We start from the raw sequence: 18,812 nt of genomic DNA on the forward strand, positions 1-18,812 counted from the left end.
ACCCATAGAAATTCCAGCGTTAAACGCCGGAACTGGCATAAAACTTGGAGTTAAACGCCCAAACTGGCATGAGAACTGGCGTTTAACTCCAGAAAACGTCTCTACACATAAAAGCTTCAATGCTCAGCCCAAGCACACACCAAGTGGACCCAGAAGTGGATTTTTACGTCATTTACTCATTTCTGTACACCCTAGGCTACTAGTTTACTATTAATAGGATCTTTTAACATTTTATCTGTACCTTATGACCTCATGACACTTTACACGTTTTCTTTGTGTACTTTCCACGGCATGAGTCTCTAAACCCCATGGTTGGGGGTGAGGAGCTCTGCTGTGTCTTGATGGATTAATGCAACCACTACTGTTTTTTCATTCAATCATGCTTGCTTCCATTCTAAGATAATACTTGTTCTTAATCCGGATGAATGTGATGATCTGTGACAATCATCATCATTCTCAACCATGAACGCGTGCTTGACAACCACCTCCGTTCTACCTTAGATTAAGTAGTTATCTCTTGGGTTCTTTAACCGGAATCTTCGTGGTATAAGCTAGACTGATGGCGGCATTCAAGAGAATCCGGAAGGTCTAAACCTTGTCTGTGGTATTCTGAGTAGGATTCAATGATTGAATGACTGTGACGTGCTTCAAACTCCTGAAGGCGGGGCGTTAGTGACAGACGCAAAAGAATCACTGGATTCTATTCCGGCCTGATTGAGAACCGACAGATGATTAGCCTATGCTGTGACAGAGCATCAGGGACGTATTTTCACTGAGAGGATGGGAGGTAGCCATTGACAACGGTGAAACCCTACATACAGCTTGCCATGGAAGGAGACTTGCGTGTTTGAAGAAGAAGACAGTAGGAAAGCAGAGATTCAGAAGATGGAGCATCTCCAAACCTCAACCTATTCTCCATACTGCAAAACAAGTAATCATTTCATGTTCTTTTGCTTTTCACAATCAATCCTGATAATTTCTGATATCCTGACTAAGATTTACAAGATAACCATAGCTTGCTTCAAGCCGACAATCTCTGTGGGATCGACCCTTGCTCACGCAAGGTATTACTTGGACGACCCAGTACACTTGCTGGTTAGTTGTGCGGAGTTGCAAAAAGTGTGATTGCAATTTCGTGCACCAAGTTTTTGGCGCCGTTGCCGGGGATTGTTGAGTTTGGACAACTGACGGCTTGTCTTGTTGCTTATATTAGGATTTTTTTATTTTTGTTGGTTTAGAGTCTTTTAGTTGAGTCTAGTTTCATATTCTAAGTTTGGTGTCAATTGCATGCTTTTGTTTTTCTCTTGATTTTCGATTTTTGCATGTTTTTAGTCCCTTTTTGATTTACAAAAATTCTAAGTTTGGTGTCCTCTTTGTGTTTTTCCTTTAAAAATTTTCGAAAACTGTATGTTTGATTTTCTAAAATTTTAAGTTTGGTGTCTTTTTGTGTTTTTCTCTTTCCTCTTTTCAAAATCAAATCTTTTTCATAAAAATTTTTCAATCATATCTTTTTAATTGCTGTTTTCAAAATCTTTTTGATTAACTCATTGATTCAGTTCTTAATTTGCTTTGATCTTATTTTCTTTTTTAATTTTCGAATTTTTATTTTAATTTTATTTTGTTTTATTCTATTTTTTTTTCGTAAATTCAAAAAAAAAAAAAAACAAACAAAATTTATCTCTTTGCAATCATTATCATTTCCCTTTTGTCCATTATGGACTTAAGTGGGATCAATCAGTCCAAAAGGACTCTGGGGTCATATGCTAACCCCATTACAGCTGCATATGGGAGTAGCATCTGTACACCTCCCATCAAAGCAAGCAGCTTTGAATTAAATCCTCAACTCATTATCATAGTGCAGCAAAATTGCCAGTATTCCGGTCTTCCACAAGAAGAACCTACTGAGTTTCTGGCACAGTTTTTACAAATTGCTGACACAGTACATGATAAAGAGGTAGATCAGGATGTCTACAGACTATTACTGTTTCCATTTGCTGTAAAAGATCAAGCTAAAAGGTGGTTGAATAACCAACCTACAGCAAGCATAAAGACATGGAAACATTTGTCAGACAAATTCCTGAATCACTTTTACCCTCCTAAAAGGATGACACAGCTAAGGCTGGACATCCAAGGCTTTAAACAAGAGGATAATGAATCCCTTTATAATGCCTGGGAGAGGTATAGAGGTATGCTAAGGAAATGTCCCTCTGAAAATGTTTTCAGAGTGGGTACAGTTAGACATTTTCTACTATGGGCTTACAGAAAAAGCTCAGATGTCTTTAGACCACTCAGCTGGTGGATCTATACACATGAGGAAGACAATTGAAGAAGCTCAAGAGCTTATAGACACTGTTGTTAGAAACCAATATTTGTATTCTAGCAATGAGTTCTCTCCAAAAGAGGAAGCCATGGCAGTAGTCACTGACCCTAATCCTCAAGAACAGATAAATGAGCTTAATCAACAATTGCTCCTGATGACAGAACAGTTAGCAGACTTTAAAGAGATGCTCCATGAAACTAAAGTTGCTAACAAGAGCATAGAACTGCAGTTGAATCAAGCAAAACAGCAATTATCTAAACAGATAACAGAGGAATGTCAAGCAGTTCAATTGAGGAGTGGGAAGACCCTGAATAGCACTGCTCAAAAGAGTAAAAAGCCAAACAAGGAACAATTGACAGAGGACAACCAAACTCCTGTTCAAAATCCCTCTGAGGACAGCAAGAGCCCAGAGAGGAATGTCACTGGCGTTCAGACGCCAGAAAGGGAAGGAAAGCTGGCGTTAAACGCCCATTCCTTGCCCAGTTCTGGCGTCCAAACGCCAGAAAAGGGGGAAAAGTTGGCGTTGAACGCCCAATTTCCTCCCAATCCTGGCGTTCAGACGCCTAGGGAGAATCAGACACCTGAGAGTGCTGACAGTAATCCCTCTAACAAGGCTTCTTCAACCACTTCTGTAAGGAATAAACCTGCAGCATCTAAGGTTGAAGAATATAAAGCCAAGATGCCTTATCCTCAAAAACTCCGCCAAGCGGAACAGGATAAGCAATTTGCCCGCTTTGCAGACTATCTAAGGACTCTTGAAATAAAGATTCCGTTTGCAAAGGCACTTGAGCAAATACCTTCTTATGCTAAGTTCATGAAAGAGATCTTAAGTCATAAGAAGGATTGGAGAGAAACTGAAAAAGTGTTTCTCACTGAAGAATGCAGTGCAGTCATTCTAAAAAGCTTACCAGAAAAGCTTCAAGATCCAGGGAGCTTTATGATACCATGCACATTAGAAGGTGCTTGCACCAAGACAGCCCTATGTGATCTTGGAGCAAGCATCAATCTAATACCTGCATCCACTATCAGAAAGCTTGGGTTGACTGGAGAAGTCAAACCAACCCGGATATGCCTCCAACTTGCTGATGGCTCCATTAAATACCCATCAGGCATAATTGAGGACATGATTGTCAAGGTTGGGCCATTTGCCTTTCCAACTGACTTTGTGGTGCTGGAAATGGAGGAGCACAAGAGTGCAACTCTCATTCTAGGAAGACCCTTCCTAGCAACTGGACGAACTCTCATTGATGTACAAAAAGGGGAAGTAACCTTGAGGGTCAATGAGGATGAGTTCAAGTTGAATGCTGTAAAAGCCATGCAGCATCCAGACACACCAAATGACTGCATGGGCGCTGACATTATTGACTCTCTGGTAGAAGAGATCAATATGGCTGAAAGCCTAGAATCAGAGCTTGAGGACATCTTCAAAGATGCTCAGCCTGATCAAGAAGAACTAGAGGAGGCAAAGAAATTTTCAAAAATTCCTCAGGAGGAGGATAAGCCTCCCAAGCCTGAACTCAAACCACTACCACCATCCCTGAAATATGCATTTCTGGGAGAGAGTGACACTTTTCCAGTGATTATAAGCTCTGCTTTAAATTCACAGGAAGAGGAAGCACTAATTCAAGTGCTAAGGACACACAAGACAGCTCTTGGGTGGTCCATAAGTGATCTTAAGGGAATTAGCCCAGCTAGATACATGCACAAGATCCTACTGGAGGATAATGCCAAACCAGTGGTCCAACCACAGAGGAGGCTAAATCCTGCCATGAAAGAGGTGGTGCAGAAGGAGGTCACTAAATTACTAGAGGCTGGGATTATTTATCCTATTTCTGATAGCCCCTGGGTGAGCCCTGTCCAAGTTGTTCCCAAAAAGGGAGGCATGACAGTGGTTCATAATGAAAAAAATGAACTGGTTCCTACAAGGACAGTCACAGGGTGGCGCATGTGTATTGACTACAGAAGGCTCAATACAGCCACCAGAAAGGATCATTTTCCTTTACCATTCATAGACCAAATGCTAGAAAGACTAGCTGGCCATGATTATTACTGCTTTTTGGATGGCTATTCAGGCTACAACCAAATTGCAGTAGACCCTCAGGACCAAGAGAAAACAGCATTCACTTGCCCTTCTGGCGTGTTTGCCTACAGGAGGATGCCTTTTGGTCTGTGCAATGCACCTGCAACCTTTCAGAGGTGCATGCTCTCTATCTTCTCAGATATGGTAGAGAAATTTCTGGAAGTCTTCATGGATGACTTTTCAGTATATGGAGACTCATTCAGCTCCTGTCTTAACCACTTATCACTTGTCCTGAAAAGGTGCCAAGAGACTAACCTGGTTTTAAACTGGGAGAAATGTCACTTTATGGTGACTGAAGGAATAGTCCTTGGGCACAAAATTTCAAGCAGGGGAATAGAGGTGGATAAGGCAAAGGTAGAGGTAATTGAAAAATTACCACCACCTGCCAATGTTAAGGCAATCAGAAGCTTTCTGGGGCATGCAGGATTCTACAGAAGGTTTATAAAAGATTTTTCAAAAATTGCAAAACCTCTGAGTAACCTGTTAGCTGCTGACACACCATTTGTGTTTGACACACAGTGTCTGCAGGCGTTTGAGACCCTGAAAGCTAAGCTGGTCACAGCACCAGTCATCTCTGCACCAGATTGGACATTGCCATTTGAACTAATGTGTGATGCCAGTGACCATGCCATTGGTGCAGTGTTGGGACAGAGGCATAACAAGCTTCTGCACGTCATTTACTATGCCAGCCGTGTTCTAAATGACGCACAGAAGAACTACACAACCACAGAAAAAGAGATACTTGTAGTGGTCTATGCCATTGACAAGTTTAGATCCTATCTAGTGGGATCCAAAGTGGTTGTGTACACTGACCATGCTGCTCTTAAATATCTACTCACAAAGCAGGATTCAAAACCCAGGCTCATCAGATGGGTGTTGCTTCTGCAAGAGTTTGATATAGAAATAAGAGACAGAAAAGGGACAGAGAACCAAGTAGCTGATCATCTGTCCCGAATAGAACCAGTAGCTGGGGCGTCCCTCCCTCCTACTGAGATCTCTGAGACTTTCCCAGATGAGCAACTCTTTGCCATTCAGGAAGCTCCATGGTTTGCAGATATTGCAAATTATAAAGCTGTAAGGTTTATACCCAAGGAGTACAGCAATGTGCAACGAAAGAAATTAATTTCAGATGCCAAGTATTACCTCTGGGATGAACCATATCTCTTTAAGAGATGTGCTGACGGAGTGATCCGCAGGTGTGTACCCAGAGAAGAAGCACAAAGGATCCTATGGCACTGCCATGGATCACAGTATGGAGGACATTTTGGAAGTGAGCGAACAGCCACTAAAGTCCTCCAATGTGGCTTCTACTGGCCTACTCTCTATAAAGATTCCCGAGAGTTTGTGCGTAACTGTGACAGTTGCCAAAGAGCTGGTAACCTGCCTCATGGATATGCCATGCCTCAACAAGGGATATTAGAGATAGAATTGTTTGATGTATGGGGAATTGACTTCATGGGGCCATTCCCACCATCATACTCAAACACTTACATTCTGGTGGCAGTGGACTATGTATCTAAGTGGGTAGAAGCAATTGCTACACCCACTAATGATACAAAGACTGTACTGAAATTCCTCTAGAAAAACATTTTCAGCAGGTTTGGAGTGCCCAGAGTCCTAATCAGTGACGGGGACACTCATTTCTGCAATAAACAGCTACACCTTGCTATGGTTAGATATGGAATTAGCCACAAAGTGGCAACTCCGTATCATCCACAGACAAATGGGCAAGCTGAGGTCTCTAACAGAGAACTAAAAAGAATCCTAGAACGGACTGTGATGGCCCGAAGAAAGGATTGGGCAAAGAGCTTGGATGATGCTCTGTGGGCATACAGAACAGCATTCAAGACTCCTATAGGAACCTCTCCATACCAATTGGTGTATGGCAAGGCCTGTCATTTGCCTGTGGAACTGGAACATAAAGCCTACTGGGCAACCAGATTCCTAAACATGGATGCACAGTTGGCTGGTGAAAAAAGATTGCTCCAGCTAAATGAGCTAGAGGAGTTCAGACTCAATGCCTTTGAAAATGCAAAAATTTATAAGGAAAAGGCAAAGAAATGGCATGACAAGAAGTTGTCAACCAGAGTCTTTGAGCCAGGACAAAAAGTTCTGCTCTTCAACTCTAGGCTCAGACTGTTTCCAGGAAAACTCAAATCCCGTTGGAGGGGTCCGTATGTGATTACAGGAGTGTCACCATATGGATATGTTGAGCTTCAGGATATTGATTCTGACAAGAAGTTCATTGTTAATGGACAGAGAATCAAACACTATCTTGAAGGAAACTTTGAGCAGGAATGCTCAAAACTGAGGCTTGAGTGATTCTCAGTGAAAGTCCAGCTAAAGACAGTAAAGAAGCGCTTGCTGGGAGGCAACCCAGTCATTAGGAGGTTGTAAGAATTGTTCTTACAGAGGCAAGTATCAAAAATGAAGGAATTCACAGAGTTACAGAAGGATTCAGCTCAAAAAAAAGAGAAAATGAGCTTACTGGCGAAAAAACGCCAGTAAGGGGCATTTTGGGCGTTAAACGCCAGAATGGGTACCATTCTAGGCGTTTAACGCCAGGAATGGTGCCATTTTGGGCGTTAAACGCCAGAATGGGCACCATTCTGGGCGTTTAACGCCAGGTGTGCAGCATCCTGGGCGTTTTGAAAAACGCCCAGTGACAAAGGCTTTCTGGCGTTTAACGCCAGCCAGGGCACCTGGCTGGGCGTTAAACGCCCAAAAGGGGTGCCATATGGGCGTTAAACGCCAGAATGGGTGCCATTCTGGGCGTTTAACGCCAGAAAGGTGGGGGGACCACATTTTTGTTTTCAACTCAAATTTTTTCAAACTTTCCTCTTTTTACCCATACTCTTCTACATAAATGCACTTCAACCCTTCATCATTCACTTTCAAATCTTCACAAATCAAAACCATTCTTCAAATCTATTTCAAATTAATCCCAAATCTTCTTCAAAAACTCACCCTTTTTTCAATTTTTCTCCATATCCTCTCAAATCTCCCTTCAAATTTTTATTTTTTTCGAAATCTCTTCTCCCCACCCTTATAAATTCACGTTTGGAACCCCCTTTACCCACACCATTCGAATTTCCTCTTCCTCTCTCTCTCTTCTTTCTTTTCTTTTGCTTGAGGACAAGCAAACCTCTAAGTTTGGTGTGCTTTTCCGTGATCACTAAGCCAAGATTCATCAATATCATGGCTCCTAAAGGAAAACAAACCAATTTAAGAGGCAAGAAAGAGAATAATCCAAAGAATCTTTGGAATCAAGAGAAGTTCTCAACCAAAGAACATGAAGACCATTATCACAAAATAATGGGTCTGAGGTCAGTGATCCCGGAAGTTAAATTTGATCTGAAAGAAGATGAATATCCGGAGATCCAAGAGCAAATTCGAAACAGAGGATGGGAAGTTCTGACCAATCCTGAAATAAAGGTTGGAAGGAACATGGTTCAGGAATTCTACTCTAATCTAACAGATAAGCAGAGAATGACTGGAACTGCTTACCATACCTACAGAACCATGGTCAGAGAGAAAGTTATGTACTTCCATCTGGACAAAATAAGAGAAATTTTCAAACTACCCCAACTGCAAGATGATCCTGACTCCTTCAATAGGAGGATGGTGAGAGTAGATAAAGGGTTGGATCAAGTTCTAGAGGACATATGCCTCCCTGGAACTAAGTGGATAACCAATTCAAAGGGTGTCCCAAACCAACTCAAGAGGGGAGACCTCAAGCCAATTGCAAGAGGGTGGCTAGACTTTATTGGGCGTTCCATATTGCCCACTAGCAACCGTTCTGAGGTCACCATCAAGAGGGCAGTGATGATTCATTGCATTATGCTTGGAAGAGAAGTGGAGGTCCATCATGTGATTGCTTGTGAGATCTATACAATTGCAAATAAGAATTCCACTGAAGCCAAACTGGCTTACCCAAGCTTGATCTCCTTGCTCTGTAAAGAGGCTGGGGTGAAGATGGGAGTAGATGAGTTCATACCCATTGAACACCCAATCACCAAGAAGTCAATGGAAGGACAAGTGCAAGACAACTCTATCAAGAGGAGGGCGCAGGAATTCCTCCCTGAATTCCCAAGAATTGACTACTGGACCAGCCTAGAAGCATCTATCTCCAAGCTGCAAGAGACTATGGAGCAACTGAAGGAAGAACAGCAGAATCAGAACTGCATGCTCTGCAAATTGCTGAAGGAACAAGAGAAGCAGGGGCGTGAACTCCAAGAGTTGAAACGCCAAAAGTTCTCCTCTCAAGCTGAGGGAGCATCCACTTCTCAAAATCAAGGTTGTTGAGTCCTAACTCTGTGAAAACCTCTATCCTTAGGAGCCTATGTTTGCGTTTTTTTTTCCTTTGTTTTGTTTTTATTTTTCGTTTTTTTTAGTTTCATTTTATATCTATTTTTTTTAGTCTTGTTTTAATTTATAATTAATAAAATTGAAATTTTATGCCTTAAAGATATGAATGTCCTATGAATCCATCACCTCTCTTAAATGAAAAATGCTTTAATCACAAAAGAACAAGAAGTACAGGATTTCAAAATTTATCATTGAAACTAGTTGAATTAGTTTGATGTGGTGACAATACTTTTTGCTTTCTGAATGAATGCTTGAACAGTGCATATGTCTCTTGAATTTGTTGTTTTGAGAATGTTAAAAATTGTTGGCTCTTGAAAGAATGAGGAGAAAGAGAACTGTTATTGAGGATCTAAAAATTATTAGAGTGATTCTTGAAGCAAGAAAAAGCAAAAAAAAAAAATTTCGAAAAAAAAAGAGAGAAGAAAAGAAAAAAGAAAAGAAATAAAGTTGTGATCCAAGGCAACAAGAGTGTGCTTAAGAACCTTGGACACCTCTAATTGGGGACTTTAGCAAAGCTGAGTCACAATCTGAAAAGGTTCACCCAATTATGTGTCTGTGGCATGAATGTATCCGGTGGTAATACTGGAAGACATAGTGCTTTGGGCCACAGCCAAGACTCATACACTAGCTATGTTCAAGAATCATTATGCTTAACTAAGAGAATCAATAACACTATCTGAGTTCTGAGTTCTCATAGATGCCAATCATTCTGAACCTCAAGGGATAGAGTGAGATGCCAAAACTGTTCGGAGGCAAAAAGCTACTAGTCCCGCTCATCTAGTTGGAGCTATGTTTCCTTGATATTTTGGAGTCTATAGTATATTCTCTTCTTTTTATCCTATTTTGATTTTCAGTTGCTTGGGGACAAGCAACAATTTAAGTTTGGTGTTGTGATGAGCGGATAATTTGTATGCTTTTTGGCATTGTTTTTAGTATGTTTTTAGTATAATTTAGTTAGATTTTAGTATATTTTTATTAGTTTTTAGCTAAAATTCACTTTTCTGGACTTTACTATGAGTTTGTGTGTTTTTCTGTGATTTCAGGTATTTTCTGGCTGAAATTGAGGGTCCTGAGCAAAAATCTGATTCCGAGACCAAAAAGGACTGCAGATGCTGTTGGATTCTGACCTCCCTGCACTCGAAGTGAATTTTCTGGAGCTACAGAAGCCCAATTGGCGCGCTCTCAACGGCATTGGAAAGTAGACATCCTGGGCTTTCCAGAAATATATGATAGTCCATACTTTGCCCAAGATTTGATGGCCCAAACCGGCGCTCAAAGTCACCCATAGAAATTCCAGCGTTAAACACCGGAACTGGCATAAAACTTGGAGTTAAACGCCCAAACTGGCATGAGAACTGGCGTTTAACTCCAGAAAACGTCTCTACACATAAAAGCTTCAATGCTCAGCCCAAGCACACACCAAGTGGACCCAGAAGTGGATTTTTACGTCATTTACTCATTTCTGTACACCCTAGGCTACTAGTTTACTATTAATAGGATCTTTTAACATTTTATCTGTACCTTATGACCTCATGACACTTTACACGTTTTCTTTGTGTACTTTCCACGGCATGAGTCTCTAAACCCCATGGTTGGGGGTGAGGAGCTCTGCTGTGTCTTGATGGATTAATGCAACCACTACTGTTTTTTCATTCAATCATGCTTGCTTCCATTCTAAGATAATACTTGTTCTTAATCCGGATGAATGTGATGATCTGTGACAATCATCATCATTCTCAACCATGAACGCGTGCTTGACAACCACCTCCGTTCTACCTTAGATTAAGTAGTTATCTCTTGGGTTCTTTAACCGGAATCTTCGTGGTATAAGCTAGACTGATGGCGGCATTCAAGAGAATCCGGAAGGTCTAAACCTTGTCTGTGGTATTCTGAGTAGGATTCAATGATTGAATGACTGTGACGTGCTTCAAACTCCTGAAGGCGGGGCGTTAGTGACAGACGCAAAAGAATCACTGGATTCTATTCCGGCCTGATTGAGAACCGACAGATGATTAGCCTATGCTGTGACAGAGCATCAGGGACATATTTTCACTGAGAGGATGGGAGGTAGCCATTGACAACGGTGAAACCCTACATACAGCTTGCCATGGAAGGAGACTTGCGTGTTTGAAGAAGAAGACAGTAGGAAAGCAGAGATTCAGAAGATGGAGCATCTCCAAACCTCAACCTATTCTCCATACTGCAAAACAAGTAATCATTTCATGTTCTTTTGCTTTTCACAATCAATCCTGATAATTTCTGATATCCTGACTAAGATTTACAAGATAACCATAGCTTGCTTCAAGCCGACAATCTCTGTGGGATCGACCCTTGCTCACGCAAGGTATTACTTGGACGACCCAGTACACTTGCTGGTTAGTTGTGCGGAGTTGCAAAAAGTGTGATTGCAATTTCGTGCACCATCTAACACTGTAACTTCAAACTACACAATGCACACTTTATAAATTTAACGTTCACAAGAAAAAAAAATCCTCCACGGGTTGAGTTGCTGATGTGGTTTGTAATTTTAGAGAGATTGAATACTAGAGATAGATTATGTAAGTTTAAGATTGTACCAGAAGTAGAATTCTTTTGTGTTTTATGTAAGGATAGATTGGAGACGGTACATCACTTGTTTTTTTTTTCATGTGATCGTATATGGAAGTTGTGGGGATCAATCTTGGTGGATTGGAGTGTGATTTGGGTTTGGCTAGGAACCACCAAAGAATGCTTTGAGGTGTGGATGGATAGAAAGATAAGAAAAGATATGAAGGAAGTGTGGATAGTGTTATTTTTTCTGTAACATGGTGCATATGGAGATGTAGAAATAACATTGTCTTTAATAATGGAATGTTGGTATTAGAGAAGTTAAAGGAGGAAGTTGTAGAATGCACAAATCGATGGTGTCAAGATCGACAATATAGGAGTAATTGATGTACTTATGAGTGCAAATATCAAGTCTAATGTGAATAAGAAGACATATGAAGTTGATCTTTGATGCATGATTTACTGATCTATGAAAAAGGCCAATAATTCTGCAGAGTAAAAGTTGGAAGGAGAATGATCATGATTTGATGTTGTATAACTGATCGAGTTCATCTTGAAGTGTCTTTGGAGGAGATAAAATCATTATATTCTTTTGCTCCATGTTTGCTGTTTTATGCTAGTTTTTATATTTTCTTTGTAGTTATTGTTCTATTTTTATTACTGTTTTTTGGAACTACTCCGACTTTGTTTGGAATTAGGTGGAGATGTACTTATCTAAAAAAAAAAAGATCCTCAACTTGTTCTCAACCAATTCATACTCAGGAAACTAATGCCTATGTCTCTCAACTAGTTGTCATCTTCGATGGATCCCATGAATCCATCAAGTCATTTGTTAAGACTCCGGAAAAGAAGGAATGAAGCATTCAGTATCTATTTCAAATGAGAATTTGCATATGATGTCGAAGAAGAATCTTCTCATGATGTCCTAATGTCCAACAATCTATATTGCTTACCGGAGAGTGGAGAAAGGCGTGCCCTTGGAGTAGTTGTGGAACTTGGTCTTGAGGATGTCATGGACATTGTTGGGGTTGGAGGTGATGTTATGAAAGACGTGAAAGTGGATGCTTTTGGTGGGTAAAGTGCAAAGGAGGTGGATGTACCAGTCACAAAGATTTAGGAAGTGTGTGGTCTGTGACATGTTGAGGTAGGTACGACACGTGTGACAATTACACCATTATCTTTCTTTTATGCGTACATACATACTTATAAATTATCGTAATACTATTACATCCACAAATAGAATAATTATACAAGCATATATATATATATATATATATATATATATATATATATATATATATATATATATATATATATATATATATATATACACAAAGCCCTATCACAAAGATCACAACTCCTATCCCTCTTAACGAAAATTTGAATACAATAACAAAGGCGAAGGAAAAGATATCTATGATAATACAGTCACCAAACACAACTAAAAAAATGCGCAAAAATTTCTTCATAAGCTTCCTCGTCCGTTTCCAGAAACGGATAAGGCTGTAAGGGGTGAGAACCTAATCATACGGTTTCACCAGAGGAGTTTAAGAATTGTTATAGACGAATATATATATATATATATATACATATATATATATATGTATATATATATATATAATCAAAGTTCGTTTAACAGCAGTGATCGATGCTCGCCTTATGAATTCTTTTCTCGAATTCAATTTATTTTATTTTTAATTCCCTTCAATCTCTTACTCATTAATTCCCTAACCTTAATATTTATTTCAATTTTAAAGTTAAGTGATTATCCATTCAAAACAAAAATCATTAATCACACCACCACAAGTCAATGTGCATATCAAATTTTCACTAACTTATGAAGTCATATAACTTATCCAATAACGACCTCTGGCTCAAAATATAATCAATCACGACCTTCGACCCAAATATATAATCAATCACACTCAAACCAACATAATCCGAGCCAACGCGTCACAATCATAAGTAGTCATACAGACAGTCAAACAATCACACATAGAGAGCAAGTATGACAATTAGTATAATTAGTAATTAACAGGAGGTCAATTATGCAAACCATGTAATTTTAAACAAATACAATATGATGCATGCCTGTCCTACTAGCCATGAGAGTGTCGTCTCACCTTCTCCATGGAGGTATAAACTGTCCCAAACATCAGAGAATGTCGTCTCACATCAACGGAGAATATCGTCTCACCTTTCATCCGAGAGAATGGTCCTATCTAGGATATAGGGCCCATGCACACTTTTCAATCATAATCACAATCTATTTAGGATATAGTGCCATGAACACTCTTGGAATATAGTACCCATCACACTTTTCAATCATAATCAAACTCAAGCCGTGAGCGAGATATAACCACCGTCCGCATTGTGGGTAGGATAAAACCACCATCCATACGAATCCACAATGCACTGAGCAAGCAGGACTATGCTACCATCCTTGCCAAGCAATCAATAATCATTTTTAATCTCAAACACGCAAGTATGATATGACCACCATTTTAACCAATCAATAATCATTTTTCAATTTCAAAGACGCAAGTGGAATAAGACCGCCATCCTTGCCAATCAATAATCATTTTCAAATACCCTCTTTAATCATATTTAATTTATCAAAAATCCTTATCGGGAAATTACTCAAGTTAATCTGTTATATCCACCCTAGCATATTCAAAGATTTTAAAATGGTTTTTAGTCTCCATATAAAGGTTACGAAATTTTACAAACTCGTCGAAGAAGTTTAATAATTCAAAACAACATTCAAGCAATCGTACGACTCAAAACCTTTTCTTTAACTAAACTTACGAAAATTTTCCAAGAATCAAAATATTAATTGAACATAATCATTTTGTTCTTAAAAGGTTACTTTAAAATTGCTAGGACGTCCCAAAAATATAAGAACTCCACTAGGGAGACAATAAGAAATCTTGACAATGTGTACCATGGGCTGGTGATTTAGCCCAAATATATATAAAAAATAAAAAACACTCTATAAATTATCTAAATAAAAAATCACTCATTTATTTCAAAAAAAAAAAACTAACCATCCCAAACTCTAATTTATCAAAGCATTTCACTCCAAAATCCTTTTCTTTCCCAACCGGCTAGCACCGCTACTTTCATTAATAATCATCCTACTTCACCGTCGCTACTTGGCTTGCCACACGTTGTCATTGGCGTCGCTCACCTATAGTGAAAACAACCATCTATTTAAGGATAAAAATAATCATCCGCATACCTAATCGAACATCCAATATATTTTAATTTTATATAACTAAACTCAATCCAATCAAAATAATCATCCACATAACAATTAAAATAACCATCTACATACCTATTAAAATAGCAAGGACTACTCCAGTTGTAGGTGGTGGAGCATCTAGTCTAGGAACTCAGCAGTACCTCTTGCACTTTTCAACTTTGGACTTAGATGCCATGGCACAGCAGGGGGATCCGGGAGTACCTGTTGGTTTTGGAGCCAGAGATATATAGAATACAGGAGCTCTACCTGAATTTTAGGTTGGTCAACAATTTCAGGATAAAGAGGAGGTCGTGTTAAGCGTGAAGACTTATAGTATATGCTGTGGAGTTGAGTACAAAGTGTTCGAATCTGATCATCGCAAGTACTATGGAAAGTGTAAGGAGTTTGGCAACGGGTGCACATGGCAAATTCGGATTAGTCTCCACCAACACAGAAGTATTTGGGAGGTAAAATGGTACAATAGACCTCATACTTGTCTAACCACATCGATATCTTGTGATCATAGGATGCTTGATTATCATGTGATATCGGCCTTCATACTGCCTATGATTAGAGATGATGATGCCATCTCGATCAAGGTACTGCAGAATGCAACAAAGGCATATTTCAAGTTTAAACCGACTTATGGGAGGGCTTGGATTGGCTAAGCAGAAGGTAATGACACAGATTTATGGAGATTGGAAAAAGTCATATAATGATTTTCCGTGATGGGTACTGCGAGTGCAAATCATGATGCCAGGTAGTGTTGCGGTGTTGAGGACGAGTCCCGTGTGAGTTGGTGGGCAAGTGGATGAGTCATCAGCTTATTTCTATAAGCTTTTCTGGACATTCCCACCATGCATCGAAGCCTTCCATCATTGCAAGCTGTTGGTTAGTGTCGATAGGAACCACTTGTACGACAAATACGGCGGTACACTGCTTGTAGCGATTGCTCAGAATGGCAACTCCAATATCATTCCTGTTGCATTCGTACTTGTGGAGGGTGAGAATGTAGAATTCTTTCTATCTCACCTTTAGTAGCACGTAATGCCTCAACCAGGTATTCTAGTAATATCAGATAGGCACAATAGGATAAAGGCCGCATTGGAGGCTCTTGATGGTGGTTGGCTTCCACCTAATGCATACCGGGCATTTTGTATCCATCGCATGGCAGGGAATTTTTCCCTGAGTTTCAAGGACAAAGATGCACGGAGGTTTTTAGTGAATGCTGCTTGATGAGCGGATATTTTATACGCTTTTTGGTATCATTTCATATAATTTTTACTATGTTTTGTTTAAGTTTTATTATGTTTTCATAGGTTTATTGTAAAATTCACATTTTTGGATTCTACTTTGATTTTTTGTGTTTATGGTGATTTTAGATATTTTCTGGCCAAAATTGAGGAGCTTGAGCAAAAGTCTTATTCAGAGACAGAGAAAGGACTGCAGATGCTGTCAGGATTTGACCTCCATGCACTCGAAGGAGCTTTTCTAGAGTTACAAAAGTTCAAATGGCACTCTCTTAACGGCTATGAAAAGCTAACATCCAGGACTTTTCAGAAATATATAACAGTTTATACTTTGCTTTGGAAATGAAGGCTCAAAACTGGCGTTCAACACCAGCCACCAACCTCATTCCTGGCGTCCAGTGCCCACAGGGGAGCAGCTGGCGTCCAATGCCCAAAAGGGAGTCCCAAGCCAGTGTTCAATGCCCCTAAGGAGTTCTAGCACGTGGAGACACCCTTATCTTAGCCCAAACACTCACCAAGTGGGCCCAAAAAGTGAATTTTTGCACAACAATACTAGTTTATCTTATTTCTGTAATTCTTAGTTAGCAAGATAGTATATATAGACAAGAGTTCACCCTTGTTAGAAACTCTTGCCCACTTTTACATTTTCAATTATACGTTTCTATAAGCACGAGTCACTAACCTCCTAAGGTTAAGGTTAGGAGCTCTGCTGAGTTTCATGGATTAATAATATTACTATTCTAGTTCAATATGTCTGATTCTATTCTCTTATGCATTCTCGTTCATCATCTTATGAATTGAGGGTGACTGATAAACCACTATTTTATGATTTATCTTGTGCTAATTTGAGTGATTTTTATTAACTCTCTGCTCACTTATTCATATAATTTGCATGAGTTTATATTTTCCTTCTTGATTTTGTGCTATGATTGAAAACATGCTTCTTGGGCCTTATATTTGCTAATATTAATCCGATCTTATTACTTTTTGATGCTTTGATATGTGTGTTAAGTGTTTTCAGAGATTACTGGGTAGGAATGGCTTAGAGGATGGAAAGGAAGCATGCAAAAGTGGAAGGAATACAAGAAACTGAAGGAACCGCTAAAGCTGTCCAGCCTGACCTCTTGGTACTAAATCGAACATAACTTGAGCTACAAATGTCCAAATGACGCGGTTTCAGTTGCATTGGAAAGCTAACGTCCGGGACTTCGCAACGATATATAATTTGCCATAGCTGCTTTGAAGCCAGGCGATGCGCACGCGTGGATCACGGGACGCGTGACCTGGCAAAAACCCAATCCACGCTAACGCATGGACGACGCTTCTGCGTGACTTTACAGTGACTTATACGTACCAGAAATCGCTGGGGGTGATTTCTGGGCTATTTTCTATCCAGTTTTTGGCCCAGAAAACACAGATTAGAGGCTATAAAGTGGGGGAAATCCATCAATTCATACAACAATACAGATACAACTTCTCATATACATAATTTTAGGTTTAGATGTAGTTTTTAGAGAGAGAGAGGCTCTCTCCTCTCTCTTAGGTTTTAGGATTTAGGATTTCTTTTAGATTAGGATTTCTTCTTCTCAATTTTCAGGTTCAATGTTCCTTTTATTTATTTTTCCAATTTAATTTATGAACTTTTCCATGTTAGATTTGATTTCTTTTTTTAATGCAATTTGAGGTATTTCAGATATATGATTTTTATTTAGCTTTCTATATTCTTGGCTTTGGTTGAGTAATTAGAGACTCTTGAGTTATCAAACTCTTTTTTTGATTGATAAATGGAAGTTGCTAATTGACTTGAATTCCACTAACTCTAGTCTTTCTTTGGGAATTGACTAGGACTTGAGGATTAATATTGATTTATCCACTTGACTTACCTTCATAGTTAGAGGTTGACTAAGTGGGAGCAACGAGCAATTCTCATCACAATTGATAAGGATAACTAGGATAGGACTTCTAATTTTCATACCTTGCCAAAAGTTTTCTTAACTATTGATTTATTAATTCTTGCAATTAATTTCTCTTGTTCAACTTTCAAAAACCCAAAAATAATGTTTTCCATAACCAGTAATAAAACACACCTCCCTGCAATTTCTTGAGAAGACGACCCGAGGTTTGAATACTTCGGTTTATAAATTTTAATGGGTTTGTTACTTGTGACAACCAAAACTTTTGCACGAAAGAATTTTCCGTTGGTTTAGAAACTATACTTACAACGCGATTACTTTTACGAAATTCTTTACTAGCATGAATCCGATCGTCAAAAATGGCGCCGTTGCCGGGGAATTGCAAACGTGTGCCTTATTATTGGTTATTGTAAATATTTATTTTTTGCTTGTTTATTTGTTTTTATTTTTGTTTTTATTTTTGCTTTTTCGTAAATTAAGAGGTTATTGGTTTTTATTTAGTTATTAAAATTTTCAAAAATAATGTTCTTTGTTCTTTCTTGATCTTCAAGCTGTTCTTCGTGTTCATATTGACGTTCAAGTTGTTCTTCGTTGTTTTCTTCGTTTTGATCTAAAAATTTTAAGTTTGGTGTCATTTTATTGTTTTTCTCTTTCCTCATTAAATTCAAAAACATCTTTTCTCTTTATTTTAATTGATTTTTTCAAAAATTACAAAAAAATTCAGATTTTTATTTTAAAATTTTTTATCTTATCTTATCTTAGTTTTAAATTTCAAAATTCAAATCTTTTTCAAAAATCATATCTTTTTTAAAAATCTTATCTTATCTTATTTCAAAATCAAATTTCAAATTTCAATATTTAAAATTCCAAAATTCAAAATTCAAATTTCAAAATTTAAATTTTAAATTTTAAAAATCAAACCTTTTCAAAATTTAAACCTTTTTCAGATCTTTATCTTATATTGTTGTCAGTGTTTCTAAGTTTTAGGAGTTTATTTTCATTATTTTTTTATTAGTTTTTTATTTTAATTTCTTTAGCTACTATAAATTCTCACCCCTCTGGTTTCAAGTTTGGTTCCAATGTTGTTGTA

Source organism: Arachis hypogaea, chromosome 6 (genome assembly GCF_003086295.3).
Source record: "Arachis hypogaea cultivar Tifrunner chromosome 6, arahy.Tifrunner.gnm2.J5K5, whole genome shotgun sequence".
Classification (NCBI taxonomy): Eukaryota; Viridiplantae; Streptophyta; class Magnoliopsida; order Fabales; family Fabaceae; genus Arachis; species Arachis hypogaea.